Here is a 13,314-nt window from a genome sequence, read left to right on the forward strand (position 1 = left end):
ATAATCAACTGGAGAAGCAGCAGCTACAGCCCAATACTTCTCATTCTTGTCAGCATCTCTCTGCTTCTCTGTCTCCTTCCCATCTTGCTCTGCCTAAATTATCATTATGGACACAAAGCTGTCTCCAAATAGTACCAAGATCTGTCTAGCTCGCAAACCCACTAAATGTTATATCAGAGCTTATTTAAACCCAATATATCACTGAATATCAACTCGGTGACTGTTCCTCAGGGTCGGGCCTGTGTTGTTATGCAGTGTGGCCCAGGTTCTCCCATTTCCAGTCAAACACCCTAATAATCCACCTCAGAAACAGGAATGTAGGGCCCGGCGGCGTGGCCTAGCGGCTAAAGTCCTTGAACGCCCCGGGATCCCACATGGTCGCCGGTTCTAATCCCAGCAGCTCCACTTCCCATCCAGCTCCCTGCTTGTGTCCTGGGAAAGCAGTCAAGGACGGCCCAATTCATTGGGACACTGCACCCGTGTGGGAGACCAGAAGAGGTTCCTGGTTTCCAGTTTCAGATCGGCGCGCACCGGCCCGTTGCGGCTCACTTGGGGAGTGAATCATCGGATGGAAGATCTTCCTCTCTGTCTCTCCTCCTCTCTGTATATCTGACTTTGTAATACAAATAAACATTAAAAAAAAAGAAAAAAGAAACAGGAATGTGGTTCCTTCCTTCTACTGAGGAAGCCCACAGAGCAGGCCAGGCTTATGGCTTATGCCTGGCACAGCCCTAACTCTTGGGATCTTACAGGAAGTGAGCAAAGCAACACAAGACATCTTTGTCCAGTCTGTGCAACAAAACTCCGTATTTATTAAAAAAAAAAAATTATTCTGCAGAAATACCAGACCAAGGCATAAGCATCATACACAAACTCACTGCAACTTTTTACACATGGAAAATTTACTTTCATACATGACAGACCCAGAACACAGGCCACTATAGACATGTAAGTTCTCCAAAGCTGCCAACAACACAAAACTGGGTGCAGTCCACCTGTCAGGGAAATGTATGAAACCCGGAGCAAAAAACCGAAAAACTTATAAGTAGAACCTACAACTTGTCCCAGACATTAGCGGATTTCCTCCCCAGCCCCTTCCGCCTCTTGGAAATTCAAGCTCAGCGGACACGTGAAGACCCCACTGCACGACCAGTACCCTAAGCAAACCCCCTATCTGGCACGCGAACCCCAGACCTGCTGTCCAGTCCGCCGCGAGCGGGCAAAGACTCCGGGCACCAAAACGCAGCAGCCGCCCTAGAGACGCCCACCCTTCGGGAACCGGGGACCGACCACCAGGATGACTGAACCCCAAACCCCAGGCAGCTGCCCCTCCTGCAAAACATCCCCAAAGGCCTCTAGCTGCGCCGGCCACACACCCGGCGCCGCCCACACACACCTTCCCGCCTTCGCGCCCCGACTGCCCTCACGCCCACCCCCGACAGCCCTCACTCCTGCGCGCAGCTGTCCCCGCGCCCCCTCGGCGCAGACCCGACGTCCCCACAGGCCCACCTGGTCCCGCGGAAACCCGCTCTCCGCATCGCCGGAAGCCAGCCAACGGCAGACGGGGACGGGCGCGCCCCCGACTCGCCCAACGCAGCGACCGGCTGTCCACACGCAGGCGCCAGCTCAAAGCGCCATCCTACTTAAGGGCTGAATGACGCCACGGCGGAAACACGTCACTTACTGGCAAACTGTTGCAGAAGGCATCCTTTCCTTGGGTCTCACTGCCGCGGGACCTCTGGAACACAGAACTAAGAAAGCATAACGTTTCAGAACCAGGAGGCTGTTGTTTACAAATAAGACAGTTCTGTTCTCAAGCTATAAAAATGGCTCATATCCGTATAATTCTCGGAGAGACAGAGAGGAAGATCTTTGGTTCGATGATTCATTCCCCAGGAGACCTCCACAGCCGGAGCCCATCTGAAGCAAGGAGACAGGAGCTTCTTCTGGGTCTCCCACGCGGGTGCAGGGTCCCAAAGCTTTGGGCCGTCTTCGACTGCTTTCCCAGGCCACAAGCAGGGAGCTGGATGGGAAGCAGGGCTGCCGGGATTAGAACCGGCACCCATATGGGATCTCAGCACGTGCAAGGTGAGGACCTTATCCACTAGGCTACCGCTCTGGGCCCCAATCCATCAAATCTTATGTGCTTTTTACATTTACACAAAGAACATGGATTTAGAATACTAAACTTGGGTGTGGCACAGTAGCCTAGCAGCTAAAGTCCCATATGGGTGCCGGTTCATATCCCAGCTGTTCCACTTCCCTTCCTGCTACCCTCTTGGGGTTGGGGAAAACAGTAGAGGATGACCCAAAGGCGTGGAACTCTGAACTTGTGTGGGAGATCCAGAAGAAGTTTCTAGCTGCTGACTTTGGATCATTTCCGTTTCGGCCATTGTGGCCATTTGAGGAGTGAACCAGTAGATGGAACATCTTTGTCTCTCCTCTCTGAAAATCCTACTTTCCAATAAAAATAAACAAATTTTTAAAAAAAGAGAAAACTATATTCAACTTCTTCATTTTATAGGTGAACAAGCAACAAGTACTGCTTAATGAAGGAATCCTAGTAAGAAATACAAGCAGACAGGCAAAAATATCCATAAAGATATTTTCTAATGCTGACTACAATTGCTAGTTTTCTAATTCTGCCTTGAATAACACAAACTCTCTCAGTTCCAACGAAGTCTGAGGAAACTTGGAGTTGCACTCCTGGGTTGATTTTGACATACAAAACACTCAGATCTTCGGTGGACTGCCGCTCCTTCCTTCCCTCAGATTCTCTCTGAATCTTTCTCTCAACACTCCTCCAGGGCCAAGCACTGTGGCCTAGTGGCTCAAGTCCTTACCTTTAACACGCTACAATACTGTATGGGTGACATTTTTAATCCAGGGCGCAACACTTCCCATCCAGCTCCCTGCTTGAGGAAGGACTAAAACCTTGGGACCCTGTACCGGTATGGAAGACCAGGAGGAAGTTCCTGGCTCCTGGCTTCAGATCAGGGCAGCATCAGCCGTTGCAGTCACTTGGGGAGTGAATCATCGGACAAAAGATCTTTCTTTCTCTCTCCTCCTCTCTGTATATCTGATTTTGCAATAAAAATAAAATAAATCTTAAAAAACAAACAAAAAAAAACCCACTCATCCATCCCAAGGCACTCATAATCATTTAACAATGTAGGAAGAAAAATACTTAATATGTTTTAGGCAGTTGTTTGTGTTTAAAAAATGTGAACCCAGCACAATGGCCTAGTGGATAAAGTCCTAACTTTGCATGTGCCAACATCACTATGGGCACCAGTTCATGTCCTGGCAGCTCCACTTCCCATCCAGTTCCCTGCTTGTGGCCCGGGAAAGCAGTCGAGGACGGCCCAAAGGAACCTGCACCCACATAGGACACCCGGAAAAAGCTCCTGACTCCTGGCTTCGGATCTGCTCAGCTCCAGCCATTGTGGCCACTTGGGGAGTGAGTGAGCCAGCGGATGCAATATTTTGTGTCTCTCCTGTCAGTAAATCTGGTTTTCGAGTAACAATTTTTTCTTCAGTCTTAAAAAAAAAAATCCACCCTCAAGTTATTTAGAACCCTGGCTGCTGGCAGCGGGGGCAGGAGCCTGACCCTAGGAGGAAGGGCAAGAGGCCCAGCCCCTGGGAGGCCGCTTTGTGTACCAAAGAAACCATCTAGGAGCCACTGCTCCCCAACCCAGCCCTGTGGGCCCCAGCAGCCGCTCCACACTCCCTGGGGCGCAGTGTGGAGTGGAAAATACACGACAGGGTGGGAACGGCACGCTGAGGAGCAAGCTTTTCCCTCTCTGAGGGAGTCCTCCAAACTGTGTTAGGACACATGCTGTGTGCTGGACTGCCCTGCACAAATAAACAAAACCTACTTCCCAATGTCTCCTGCAGTCTGACCACAGTTTACATTGAGCCTCCCTTGGCCTTCAGAGATCCTATCACTCACACATCCAGGAGGTTTAAGCATCTGGATTTCAGTGTTTAGGGAGGAGACATCACCCAACCAAGAAATGTTTTCACTCTCAAGGAAGGGCTATGGGAATGAGCACAACCCAATGTGCTCTGTCTGCTGGGTCTGAGAAAGCCTCAGCCTTCACACCCACTAACTTGGTGCCTGCACTGCTTCCCCAAGGCTAACTCTTGAAGCTAATGATTATCCCACTTTTTCTGCAGCTTTATTCATTTATATACATGGTGTTCTTTTCTGCTAAGCAGTGTCAAGCCATCAACAAGCAAGCTCCTAAATGGTGAGAGAGCCACCTCCTGCAACCTGTCGATTCTGACTGGAAGATGAATCCAGTGAGTTCCTCCAGTACCCCTTCAGCTCTGAGGGAGTCACAGAGGACCAAGATGTCCATCCCAGGTGCCCTCCAGGAGCTCATCATCAGTGCTGCCTCCTCACTGTGGCATCTCCTTCAAATGCCTTATTTCATTGAACACTTGGAGATCAAATAAATGGACATGGTCATTTCATCCATGATCAAAATTTTCCAGAGCCATGAAATAAAAAGAACCTTAGACATCCGGTCCAATGCTCCCTGCAGAAATCCCTCCTAGAACATGCCTGCCCCTCGATGACCCAACTTGTGTTTGGAAGATTTTGGCTGCAGAATTACTGCATCGTGAAGCAATCAGGGTCCTGGTGCAGCAGTTCTAACAATTGAATCAGGCTTTTCATTGAGTCAGAAACTCTTTCTGGCACCTGTGCTGGATGGTACTGGTTCTACTCTTCAAAGCAACACTCACTAGACCTCTTTCATCAATGCGCTCAAAATGACAACTGCAGATTGTTGTTCTTCCTTAACCCCTCCCGATTTTGGTTCCTTATATATTCCCCCCAGCTGATGTGATCTTTTTTATAATAAATTTATTTTTAATGATGTTTACACAGTTAAGAAAAAGTCATGCCCATGTGGATCACTAATCAGGGTGAAGAGGGTCAAGGAATGGGGGAAAGTGGATGAGACAACTGTTTCCAATGTCTTTTATCCTTCCTGTGTCTGGGGCAAGTGGGGAGAAAAGGAAGAGGTATGCTCCCAGCAGCCCAACTGCATCAGTACCCGGGGATGGAGGAACACCACCCGATGTCATCCCAGGGTCCCCGATATGGAGCATGATCTGAGGGTACTGCTTAAGAAGTTTTGAGAGTTCTGAGATGTTGATTTTGTTGCTCCAACGTTGAGGAAATCCTTCTAAGGCCCATTGTCTGACAGAGTCCACCTTAGAGTGTCCATTAGCCCAGATACTCACTGTCAAAACTTGGCCAATACCTATCCATTTGTTCTGCCTTCTTTGGTACTGGACGTCCTCTGCAGTCCTCCATGAAGCTTCAACAACTGAGGAGACCCGGTTCTGAGACATGTACTCCACAGTCAGACCACAGATCCTGCGATTTTCCACAGGCTTTGAGTTCTGAGTCCAGTGGTCCAGTTGGCGGAATCCGCAAAGAAACCTTACCAGAGGTAATCCCAGACTAGGCCCCTCTGTGTGATAGGCACTGCAGGGTCCTGCTCAGTCTCTCAACCACATCAGCTCACACTCACTGGTGGTTACAGTTGCTGTGCCAGTTCAATCCCCAGTCCCTCATACGCAACCCAGTGGATGCTGCAACCCAGCCCATTGCTGCCCATCACACACTTGGTCCACAAGCATAGCAGTGGGAACTGCAGTCTAGTCAGTGCAACCTCCAAAACCCCAGCCTTAGCTCTTGTGCTCACCTGCAGGTACTGAGTCCTGACAGAGGAGCTCCCCAAGCTCCTCTATCAGCTCACCTGGGAGTCTCAGATCTCACCATGCACACTGATGGGTCTCTGGCCAAGCCTGACTCTTTTAGCAACAATTTTTGATTTTTGCTATTTTTTGGCAGCAACGATTGGTTGCTACAGCCTAGCCTATCTGGCCCATCCCCAGACCCAGTTTCTGCGTAGTTCAGTGGGTATCAAGCCCTAGCCCAGACCATCCAACACTTACCGTAGTTCTCACAGGCACTAACGGGTGTTGGAGCATACCCCAATCTGGCACACCCCAGTCTCAGTTCACACCTATGCTGAGGGATGCCGTAGCCATGTCAGTAGCTATTGCATTCACTAGTAGGAACCACAGCTCACCAGAGGTATCCCCTTGGCTTCCTGATGAGGCCTACTATCAGCCACAGATCTTGTGCATGTTGGTGGTAGATTCAACCCAGCCTGGAATAACCCATCACTCAGCAGGGACTTTGCCATCAGATGCTGCAGCCTTGCCTGGTATGCCCCCAGTTGCAACTCACTGGTGGGTGCTACAGCCTAGCCCTGTCCAGCCTGCCACCATCCATGGCTTTCATGCAAACCAGGAAGTGTGCCAGCCTAGCCTAGCCCAGCATGACCCACACCCGCTTCTGGCTCCTGTGCATTCCAGTGTGCTACTGTTTGGCCAATCCTTTCCTAGTCTGCTCGCCCCCAGAACCAACCCATACACCTGCCGTCAAGCAGCCCTGCTCAGCCTGACCAACAGTCAGCTACAACCCAATTCTTAGGTACACCTGAGGATGCTGTAAGCCCATACCAGCCCAGCCTGTTCCCAACCTAAGTACCCACGAATGTTGGTGAGTTCCATGGTCATGCCTAGCTCGGCCTGTCACTACTCTCAGCACTCAAGCTGGGGCATAGCAGTACCACAGGGGTGAGTACACAAATCCCCTAGAATCTGCTCCCAAACCTGGTTCTCTCGCATGCTAGTTAGTGTTGTGGGCCAGCTTGATATGGTTCATCCTCTATCCCAACACTCACTGGCAAGATACTATGGTTGAGCCCTGCCAGGCAGATCCCCCAGCCATGCCTTTTTGTATGCCAGTAGATGGTGGATGATACCACTAAGCCCACCAGTTCAAATTTCCCACATGGGTGAGTGTTTGGTTTTACTCTGAAAGGTCCTCTGGTTTCCCTCCACCAAACCACCTGGTCTCAGCCTATTCATTTACCTGAAAGTGCAGTAGCCTGGTTGGTGGAAGTCCCCCAGAAGTCATATCTCACCTGTCACATTTTCCCTCAGCAGTCCTCCCTCCCATATATCCCCAGACCCCATTCCTTCAGCAATCCACAGCCCTCTATGCTTGACAGCATGTAGAACCCCAAGCCAGTACTCTAACAGTGTGTCGTCATTCCCTGGAATCCTGTTCACCTGCCCAAGGCCCATGCACGCTCAGGTATATGTCCCCATACCCTGCCAGTGTACCTGCCCCTCTCAAATCTTAATACAAACAAATAAAACAACAACAAAAAGAGAGTGAGAGAGAGAGAGAAAGAGAAAAGTAACTACACTGGCACACTGGTACAGTTACACGAATTTGGCATTAACCAGGCCCTGAAGGCATGGTAGCTATTAGCTGCTTACCAAGCAGCAGTGTAATGCTTGAGATCTTTGACTCTCTTGATCGTCCCTCATGTGGAGTACAGAGGGTGTAAATTTGGCCAAAATTTCAGTCCATCACTGCCCCTTCCTGGTATACTCTTCAGTAGATTTCTGAGTTTCCAGGTGCCTCAGTTCTAACATGGAAATATCCCCACAGTAGTCAATGAGCTCTTTGATTCAGAGAAAGATGAAGTAAAATGCCTGACAGAAACACAATAAAAGCACACCAAAAATGGCCGTTTTTATTATTTTTAATGTGATACAAAGTGATCCATAGGGCTGAGTGAGTGTGTGTCTCTGATGTGTATGTATTAATATTATTTGGGTCTTGGCGTGACTAGGAAGGAGACACCAGGCTTCCAATCCACTGGTTGATGACCCAGAAGGCCACAGTGGATTGGGCTGAGTGACCCAACACTCCCACGGATATCAGGGTTGAAGAACATAAGCCTTGCTTTGTTGCCTTCCCAGATGCTTTATGAACAGGGACTATGCACAGGAAGCAACACTATAATATGGCATGCAAGAGTGCAATACCATGCTTTAATCTGGACTGCCCAAACACCAGGCTTAGGTGTTCAAACTATATCTACCCCTGTGGACTCCGGACACCATGATCACCAAGTATACTGTACACCAACCTGGCAATTCCTCAGTCTGTCTTCCTTGGCCTCTTCCACGAGGATCCTTTCCAATCTACCTTTCCCCCGTCCCCACCAAGCAGCTGGCCTCCTCCACACAGTTCATGCACTCTCTGCCCAAGGCCAGGAGTGGAGGCTGGCTCTGTGCCAACCTGCAGCTGAGAAGAGACTGGCAAGGAAGGGACCACTTTCACTGGGAACAAAACAGCCTCAAATCCAGGGCCCAAGACACACAGCACAGACAACGGAATTTACTAAACTGCAGGGGCTCTAGGCAAGAGCCAAGTGGCTTTCCACTTCGCTAACCCCTTTCAGGAGGGCTAAACTAGAGCTGGGATCCTGAGCAACAACATGCTACAAAAAGTCCCAGGTGGGACTTTTAGCCAAAACATTTTAGACAACTCCCTAAGCCTTTGTTCCTATCAGCAGCTCTGGCCAACACTGTGCTTCACACCTGAGCCAAGGCTGGCATTCCTGCTCAGTCACACCTGAGATGACCTCCAGTTTACCCCAAGTCTTCCCCACTGTGCCAGAGAAGGGCCTGCCCCTTGCAGATCTCTCCTTGGAGAGCATCAGCCAGAACTACTGCAGTTACTCTACATGTGTAGAGAGCTCTTGAAGTCTGTGTCGGACACCCTGTCTTCCTTCAGAGTTGAGAAGGGAGATTGGTGAGATGGTCTTTCCACCACATAACAGTGGCCAAACCCTAGATATCATGTCACATGCAAATAATGGAGAGGGGGTTGATGGCACAGTGACATAGCAAAAATGTACTCAACCTAAAGCGATGACACATGGGCATCGGTTCATGGCCCAGCTGCTCCAGTTCTCATCTAGCACCCTTGTTCTGACGTGGAAAATCAGAAAAGGATGGGCCCAAAGCCTTGGGCCCTGCACTGGTATGGGAGACAGGGAAAAAAACTTCTGGCTATTGGCATTATATCAGATGAGCGCCAACCATTGTTGCCATTTGAGGAATGAACCAGAGGATGGAACATCTCTGTCACTCCAACTCTCTGTAAGTCTGCTTTTTAAACAAAAATAAATCTTTAAAAATGAATCGGGAGGGCCTAGCGCCGTGGCCTAGCGGCTTAAGTCCTCGCCTTGAACGCCCCGGGATCCCATATGGGCGCCGGTTCCAATCCCGGCAGCTCCACATCCCATCCAGCTCCCTGCTTGTGGCCTGGGAAAGCAGCTGAGTACGGCCCAAAGCGTTGGGACCCTGCACCCATGTGGGAGACCTGGAAGAGGTTCCTGGTTCCCGGCATCGGATCGGCGCAGCAACAGCCATTGTGGTCACTTGGGGAGTGAATCATCGGACGGAAGATCTTCCTCTCTGTCTCTCCTCTCTGTATATCTGACTTTGTAATAAAAATAAATAAATCTTAAAAAAAAAAAAAAAGAATGGAGAGGGCCTAGCATTAGTCTAGTGGCTAAAGTCCATGCCTTGCATGCACTGGTATCCAATATAGGCATCCCATTCAGTTCCCTGCTTGAGGTACGGGAAAGCAGTCGAGGACAGCCCAAAGCCTTGGGAACCTACACAAGCATGGGAGACCTGGAAGAAGCTCTGGACTCCTGGCTTGGTATCGGCAAAGCTCAGGCCATTGTAGCCACTTAGGGAATGAATCATTGGATAGAAGATCTTCCTCTCTCTCTCTCCTTCTCTGTGTATATCTGACTTTGCAATAAAAATAAAATAAACCTTTAAAAAAATGGAGATATGAAAATAATCCCTTAACACAACACGTGGACTTCTGGCACTATGCTCGGGAGGGCTGCATATCTACACAGACTACTACAGGCTTATTCTGTATCCAATCCCACCTTCACTTCAACCAGGGAGTCCTGGGGCTGCTCTTTGCCCACTGAATACTTACTAAGCCACAGGCAAGAGCCTGCTCTGGTAACAGGAAGGCAGCAAAGTCCCGCAACAGCTGAGGCCAGTCTTGGAGCAGAAGCTGCAGACTTTTGTAGAGATCCACAGCCGTCTGCCTCTGCGTGTTGGTCTCAAATTCATAGATGACCTGAAGGAAGTCCTCATATTTCCCAGGAAAGTGTTGTAGAGCTTCTCGAACCTGCACAGGAACACTAAATTATTAACACTCTTTCTGCAGGCCACAACAGCAAGCCAGGGTCCCAGGGAAAAGCAGGTTAGGGCTAGAGAGCTTGGAGTCTGCGCCTTCACAGGCAAACGCCTCCAGCAATGACGGCAAAGGCAGACACAGGCAAAGAACAAAGAAACCTTTCTTGGGACCAGAAAATCTGCATTTGCCAGGGACTGCAGCCCTCCCGACAAAACCAGGGCTGCTTTTCTCCAGGTCACAGCCTGGGCCTCCCCTTCCTGCCCCCAGTCCCACCATGAAACAAATGAGGACTGTCTGCACATGTACTCCAGCATGACGTCACTTAGGGGTAAGCAATGCATCAATACGCAATGTTAGCACAACACCAGGACACAAGCAAGTGCTCTCCTCTGCTGGGAGACAATGAACCCGCTGGCTGTCAAAAGAGGGGACGCCACCCAGGACACAGCAGGAAACAAGACAGTTCACATCTGAGTATCAAGCTTCTTCCCTGAGATGCACTCTCTGGCCAGTGTTCCAACTCTGTCTGCTTTGCAGGCAGCAGCTCAGCAAACCACTACACAGCCCACCCAGGGAAATCATGCCCCCACTCCTCCATCACCCTGAGAGGGACACCATCTTCCCAGGAACCCCAGGCAACCCAGGGATCTGGACAGGCAGCTCAGGGAAAACACACATAGGCCTGAACTCCGTGTCTCCTTGTGCTTCTCTGCCAATTCTAGGAGAGCTAAGGCACAGGCCAAAGCATGTTAGGCAAGTCTCAAGACACGAGTCGTTCTGAAAACATGTCCCCGAAGGAGAAGCAGCCACATCCCAGGCACTGGCAGCAACAGGAAGCAGCATCTGCCTACCCTGGTCAGATAAGCCTGGGCAAAGGCCAAGTCCTTCTGTTCCCTGAGTGGATCCCGCTCGAGAATGTCCTCATCATAGAGCAACAGCAGCTTGGAGGTGTCCTTGCTGGCGCGAGCACGACTCCCCCGCTTGCTGCGAGCTCGATGACTGCTCCGGCTCTTGGTGGCAGCGGCTTTGACGCTCTCACCTTGGAAGACATGTGGAAAGGTGGGTTCCGGCTCCCTGGGACCTCGGCTTTCCCCGGTCTATCACGTGTACCACCCTGACACAAATGTTCCCCCTCCCCAGCTTACAAGCCTTGTGATGTAGCAAGATAAGCAGACCATGTGGTTACTATTTGAGTCTGGCAGGGTTCACTTCCAATCCAGCTCCCTCCTATGGGCCTGACATAGCACTGAATGTTGGCTCAAGTGCTGGCACTCCTGGACCCATACAAGAAAAATATGCAGTCCTTGGCTCTGCCTTCAGCCTGGCCAACCCTTAACCCTGGCAGTCATTGCTGGAAGTCACCAGGGAATCTAATATCACTGTTTCTGTAACTACAACTTCCATAAAAATAAAACAAACCTAATAACAGTAAAACTCTTAATTGATTTGAATGTTTTAGTATAGTAATCAAATATTGTCAATCTTTCCAAAAAATTCATTTCAACCCCAAAATCAGGAATTGCAAAATGCATTCAAAAATCCAATACAGTTGGATGGCTTGGAGGGCTAAGTGCACAAACAGGACACCTCACCCCGTCAGCCACTTCTGGCTGGTGGGGGCGGGGAAAGAAAGGGGGTGAGGCCTGTCTATGGCTGGCAGCCTGTATGGTAGAGCGAGATCCCAGTACCCGACTGTGTGTCAAAACAGGGACTGGGTCATATCAGGCAGAGCCATGACAATAACTAGCACACGAGAGAACCAGGTCCGGGGGTAGATTCTGCGAGGGATTAGTGGGCCCATCCCTTTGGAAATAAATATAAGCCCCGCTGGTTAGCTCAAGAGTTGCAGTGGTGGGCCCGGCATGGTAGCCTAGCAGCTAAAGTTCTAGCCTTGAGCATGCCCCAGCATCCCATATGGGTGCTGGTTCTAATCCTGGCCGCACCACTTCACATCCAGCTCCCTGCTTGCAGCCTGGGAAAGCAGTCGAGGACGGCCCAAGGCTTTGGGACCCTGCACCCATGTGGGAGACCTTGAAGAAGCTCCTAGCTCCCGGCTTCAAATCTGTGCAGCACCAGCTGTTGCGGCTGCTTGAGGAGTGAATCACTGGATGAACGTCTTCTCTCTCTCCTACTCTCTGTATATCTGACTTTGCAATAAAAATAAATATTTCCAAAAAAAATGAGTTGGGGTGGTGTCTGCCTGAACTAGGTGTGAACATGGGACCCGCCAACACTCATGGGTACTGAGTCTGTGAATAGCCTGGGCAGCACCTCATGTCCATCCTAAAATAAGGTATGGGGCAGGCCAGCCAACATCATCCTCCAGCTCAAAGGCCACGATGGAGGGATAGGCTAAGCCGGGTAAGTGCCTAGCACCTGCTGGAGCATGTGAAATCTGTGTCTGAGAGTGGGTCAAGTGGGGGAACCTGGGAAACTCCCCTACGGGGTCATAGCTCCCATTGGTGTGATGTGGTCCAGACCCAGGGATTGCAAAACCTGGGCAAAGTATCCCCATCTGTTGGCTAATGTGTGGGTTAGTTTGGGAAGGGGGCAGACTGGACAGGGCCAAGCAGATCTTAGCCCACTGGGAAGTGCAGAATCCAGGTTGGAGTGCAGGTCATGACAGGCTAGGCTGTCACACCTACTGGTTTACATGAGCCGGGGATAGGAGCAGACTGAGCAGGGCCAGGTTGCGGCACCCGCCAGTGAGAGTTGGGAGTGGGGACTGGTTAGGTCAGGCCAGGCTGCATTTACGACAAAGGCTAAGAAGGATGTGGGGCTATGTCAGGCCAGGTCAGAGCAACCACTTCACTTGTGAGATCTGTAGATGGAAACAGACCTGGGTTGGGGAGTGAAGGGAACGCCCTGCCCAGAGTGTGATTCCTATTGGTGAGTGTGAGGGCCAGGGTGGGGGCTGCAGTCTGGTCTGGATATGGCTGCAGTATCCCTTTGCATGTGTGTGGGCTGAGTCTGGGATGTGCCAGACTGGGCAAGACTCCAGTATCCACTGGTGCTCATGAGTACCAGGGTGGATGCAGGATGCCTCTGCTCAGCCACATGTAATCTGTATTTGGGTGTGGAACAAGCTTGGCTGGGCTGTAGCACCCAAGAACAAGAACAGGGATGGGTGAGGGCCGGTCAGCAATGGCCACTGTTCCTGTTGGACAGCAGGTGGACTAACTAGGCTGACC

General features: G+C 50.5%; 1 protein-coding gene across 8 annotated transcripts in view; it reads right to left on the reverse strand.

Moving 5' to 3' along the window:
* Positions 1–13,314, reverse strand: part of GON4L (gon-4 like) — a 139,892-nt gene that overhangs the window by 81,439 nt on the left and 45,139 nt on the right. For 4 of the 8 annotated variants that reach the window (XM_058660403.1, XM_058660402.1, XM_058660404.1 and 1 more), the window contains exons 1-2: positions 9,917–10,031; positions 1,510–1,751 (exon numbers count right to left, since the gene is read on the reverse strand). The exons of 3 other annotated variants lie outside the window; for them this stretch is intronic. The gene's annotated coding sequence lies outside the window, so the exon portion shown is untranslated. Of the gene's footprint in view, positions 1–1,509; positions 1,752–9,916; positions 10,051–13,314 lie in introns of those variants that run through there. One more of the 8 variants, XM_058660400.1, reaches the window with a different exon arrangement.

Source organism: Ochotona princeps, chromosome 2 (assembly GCF_030435755.1).
Source record: "Ochotona princeps isolate mOchPri1 chromosome 2, mOchPri1.hap1, whole genome shotgun sequence".
Classification (NCBI taxonomy): domain Eukaryota; kingdom Metazoa; phylum Chordata; class Mammalia; order Lagomorpha; family Ochotonidae; genus Ochotona; species Ochotona princeps.